We start from the raw sequence: 5,246 nt of genomic DNA on the forward strand, positions 1-5,246 counted from the left end.
GAATTCTGACTTTAAATGAGATGACTCATGAAAAAAAATCTCTTACATAAAATGGACTATATTCCTTACTTACAAATCAATACTACTGTGTATATATATATCTTTACTGCCAGTACTTAGTTCTGTCATGTGGAGTTAATGATTATTATGAGTAGAGTTAATCTAGTTCACTGTCGTCTGTCTGTTCAAGGTCTTGTCATTCATGTAACTGATTTGATGTCTAGAGAATCTGACCTTTCATCATTTCAAATCAGATAAGGACAGTGGCTGCCCCCGAAGAGTTTGCATAAATGGTGTAATTTGTGCAAACAGTGTCATTTTTGCCTTCTATTGCAAAAGTAGCAAGATCCAGTGAAAATGTTAAAAAAATATTTCAATAGCTTTTCTTGTAGATTACAATTTCTATGTGCTTTAAAACCCACTGTAGTGAGGTGGAATCTCAGGGTTGTTTTGATTTGCATTTCCCTGATGATTAAGGATGTTGAGCATTTTTTCAGGTGCTTCTCTGCCATTCGGTATTCCTCAGGTGAGAATTCTTTGTTCAGTTCTGAGCCCCATTTTTTAATGGGGTGATTTGATTTTCTGAAGTCCACCTTCTTGAGTTCTTTATATATGTTGGATATTAGTCCCCTATCTGATTTAGGATAGGTAAAGATCCTTTCCCAATCTGTTGGTGGTCTTTTTGTCCTATTGACGGTGTCTTTTGCCTTGCAGAAACTTTGGAGTTTCATTAGGTCCCATTTGTCAATTCTCGATCTTACAGAGCAAGCCATTGCTGTTCTGTTCAGGAATCTTTCCCCTGTACCCATATCTTCAAGGCTTTTCCCCACTTTCTCCTCTATAAGTTTCAGTGTCTCTGGTTTTATGTGACTCTAGCTGCATATGCATCAAAAGATGGCCTAGTCGGCCATCACTGGAAAGAGAGGCCCATTGGACACGCAAACTTTATATGCCCCAGTACAGGGGAACGCCAGGGCCATAAAAGGGGAGTGGGTGGGTAGGGGAGAGGGGGTGGGTGGCTATGGGGGACTTTTGGTATAGCATTGCAAATGTAAATGAGCGAAATACCTAATAAAAAATGGAAAAAAAAAAAAAAAATAAAACCCACTGTAGGGAGACCTTAGTGTGCCCTATGTGTCTTCCCTGAATCAGACTTATGAAAACATTCTCTTTTACTTCTTATTCTTACTTTCTATTTTTCTTGGAAAAGTTGAGATTATAATTACAATATTTCTCCCTTCTCTTTTCTTCCTTTAAACCAATAGTCAACTTCTTTAATGTTGTAACTATTTAATGGAGATCTCCATGTTGTGATGACCCCCAACTATAACATTATTTTTGTTGCTACCTCATAACCATAATTTTGCTATCATCATGTAAATCTGTGTTTTCCCATGGTTTTAGACATGCCCTGTGAAAGGGTCACGTGACTCACATAGATGTCATGACCCACAGGTTGAGAACAGCTGCTTGAAACTCTTTAATATACCCCTCCAATTCTCCTTTAAATGCATGTCTTCTTTATAAACTACTTGCTATTGCATGCATATATGCATATGCACATATATTCTTAATGATAATGCTACATGTATCCATGCTTATATATTCCAGTGTATATACAGGTTGTCATTGGACAACCAATTGGTGTGCTTTTCTTTGGAAAAGACTAATTGTCACTCTTGCAGCTTCCCTAAGTTGCCTCTTTTTGTATAGTTGAGGCCTTATGAAACTTTTTCTGTCCAATTCGGTATGCCTACTGCTGTAATCCTTGTTCAACTCATGTTTAGGCAGTACTCTTGTTGACACTTTATAGATGTAGCTTATGACATTACTAGGAGACAAAATCTCAGAGTAAACTAACTGACCCTCTGACTCTTAAAACATTTCTGCCTCATCTTTTGCAATGTTCCCTGAGCCTTGTGTACAGGTGTGTTTTGTAGATGTATCCATTCTGACTGGTATTCACAATTCTTGGTTTTGTTTGTAGTTTTCTGTTATGGTTTCTGTTGCATAGACAACCTTCTTTGAGGAGGGCATCAAAGACAGACACAAAGGGATAAAATTTTCTATTGAGAGCATATTCCTTCTGCAAAAAATATAAGTTACCATCTAACATGAACGAAGCAAGCTGGTGCCCAGCTAGAAACTTCACCCCTATTGACTAGCATTCATGGAACAGGAAAGTTGTTTGTATATTACTAGATAGGGAAGTAATAATTAACATCACAAAGCTACAAACCAGTGACCTACAACTGTGACTTGTCTGCAAAATATATTGGTGCACCAGTGACTAAGTACATTTTAGAATTTGGACTTAAGACCCAGTCCATCAAATGGAACTCACACCTGGCTTTATGAAAGTAGACAAGAACCTGTGACTAGATAGCTCATAGACCATGAAGTGAAATTTACTACTATTCTGATAAAAAAACAGTAATAAAATGACTCCTAAAGACATATTGCTACACTAATAGATCAGTGCATCACTGAACATTTACCAGAAAAGCTTATTCTTTCAGTAGATGGAAATTAACACCTAGACCCAAAATTCGCAATTGTTCAGAGTAGAAGACAATGGGGGTACTCAATCCAAAATAGGATTTGTTGATTAAGCCCCTTCCATCAAGGCTTAGTTACATATGTTAAAGAGAAGGCACAAAGATTGTAACATCTACTAGTGATAGATGACTGCAAGGAGTGCTTTTTTCTAATAAACTTACAGAAAGTATGACACCACACACAAGACCTGGCCAGTCTCTAGCAAGACAGATTTCCAGCACTAAAAATGAAAGTCAAAAAAGTCCATTCCCTAACCTAGAAGCTATTTATAGTTGCTATCTTTTGGGAAAGGGAAAATAAAGTTTCTTTAATGGAGTATCACTGGTACATTAACCACATTCTACTGCTGAAGATCTCATGCCCAGGTGCACTTAGACAACCCCAAGCAGAGTCTCTCTGTCTCTGTCTCTCTTTCTCACTGTCTCTGTCTCTCTCTTCCTCTCTGTATGTGTGTGTGTGTGTGTGTGTGTGTACATGTGTATGTGTGTGTGTGTGTGTTTGAGTTCCTTTTGGATTTTTTTGTCTTAATTTAGTTTTTATCTTTACTTTTATATTTTTTCCAGAGAGAAAGAGAGAGAGAGAGAAACATGAAGCTGGATTGGTAGGTAGATGGAGAGAAGAAATAATATAATAAAAATATATTGAATGAAAAAAAATTAATTAAAAAACTAACTCTTCTCTCTCCAGAGACCAGTAATTGCTTTTATATTCCTGGGGTGAGTGGAGCCTCCTAAGTCCCTCCTTACATATGTAACTGAATGTTACAGGGCCTAATATAGCTGTTTTGTTTTTTACAGTTGACCACACTTGCTATACATTCAGGGGGCATTGATATTGGCATGCCCAGAGGACAATAATGTCTATAATACTTTTTCACTCCAATACTGTAATATTGTGATTCCTAGAAATGTCAGAATCTATATCTGTAAAGTGTTACCAAAAGGACTGCTCTCTTTTCTGATATCTTCAACTTCTTCTTTAAAGAAGAAGCTTTTGTCATATCAGTCTTTCATTTTCTTGGTGAGGGCTAGCTCAAGATATTTGATATCCTGTGGCTATTGTGAAAGGTGAACTTGAAACAGAAGAATGTTCATAAGTTTGAATCTAGCTTGAGATACAGAGTGGAGCCTTGTCCTCATAAAACAACAGAAAACATTCATGCAGGAAGATATATGGTATTTTTATTTCTGGTCTTTAGATTTTATACATAGAGAAGTTTTTAATTGTGTTCTTTGTAATTTTCTTGTTATGGTTGTATCCACAACTTTAGGACCAACTTCAAAGGCCTATGATCAAAGAAGAAAAGATCAATAACATTGAAACTTCAGTACAGTTGAGCAATATGTCTTAGCTATTTTGTTTTGATAATGATACTATCCTGCACTTATGTAAAAATATCTTCAGGACCCTGTTTGAATGGGAATTTGTTTTTCTCCATGGAACTCATTTTCCTTAGTAAAGTTACAGTGAATTATCCTTTATTCTTCAACTCTCAGTCAACCTACGCAAACCTTTCTTTTTATTCTCCATTCCCTTTCTGACGTTAAGACCTTCAGGGAGGGTCCATGTCTTTGTGTAGCATGATTCTAACTTAAAATGTAGGACTGACAGCTATTGGTATGTAATTAGGTAGGTCTACATGGACCAAGAAACTTGGCTCAATAGTTGTGCAGTAGAAATGGATTGGTTATTCAGAGACTTAGGTCTGTTCTGTGAGACAGCAGATTCCTCTCCTAATGTTTTCCAGAAATTAACAAGCTCAAAGTCATTCAAACCTAAGTAGTTATGAAGCCATAAACACGCAGATGTATTTACTGAATTTCAAAAATATCATTAATTGTTTTATGATTCTTTTGTGTATGTTGTAAATTGTTTTTGGTAAAAAGTTGATTGGGCACTTAAATAAGGCAATTTCCACTGCATATTTGTAAGAATTGTGCCTGTGTCACTGGGTATTCTAATGAGATATAGAGAAGAAAGATACAAGATGTAATTTACAAATGGATATGTTCAGCTCTCTTTTTTTTCTGTTCTTACACTTGTTAATAATTTATTTTAATGTTTAGTTGTATTTATAGTCTCTGTTTATATATACATATTAACAAGTGTGTTTTATAAGATAGGTAATTGTTTTAATAACAAGAATCTTTATAACCACCAGCACAGGTATGCAGCATTTCATAGTTGGAATCATTTGTAGCTTCCTTCCTTTCTCCCCTTGCTCTCTGCTCCTCTACCCTTCTCTTTTGTTTTCTTTATGATGTTTAGAATGAACCCAGCATTGTAGACACGATAGGCAAGGTTTTTGCCACTGAGCTGCATTCCAGCTTTTTAATTATCTTAAGAATTTCTCATCCATGAAAGTTGGGGATGGAGAGATGGCTCAGAGGTTAAGAGTGCTCTCTGCTATTCCAGAGGTCCTGGGTTTGATCATCAACACCAGCATACAACTAAGAACTATCAATATCTCCAGTTTCAGAAGATTGTATGCACTTTCTGACTTCCATGGGCATTAGTCATGCTTGTAGTGCATGATATAGATGTAGAAATATACCTATAAACATAAAATAACAATAAACAAATCACAGAAATTTAAAACAGAATTCATTCCAGTTTCCTCTTTATGTGTGCAAAGCTGCTTTCATCTTTTTCAACAAACTGCATTGGTTACTCATTACAAGGACATC

Source organism: Mus musculus, chromosome 13 (genome assembly GCF_000001635.26).
Source record: "Mus musculus strain C57BL/6J chromosome 13, GRCm38.p6 C57BL/6J".
Classification (NCBI taxonomy): domain Eukaryota; kingdom Metazoa; phylum Chordata; class Mammalia; order Rodentia; family Muridae; genus Mus; species Mus musculus.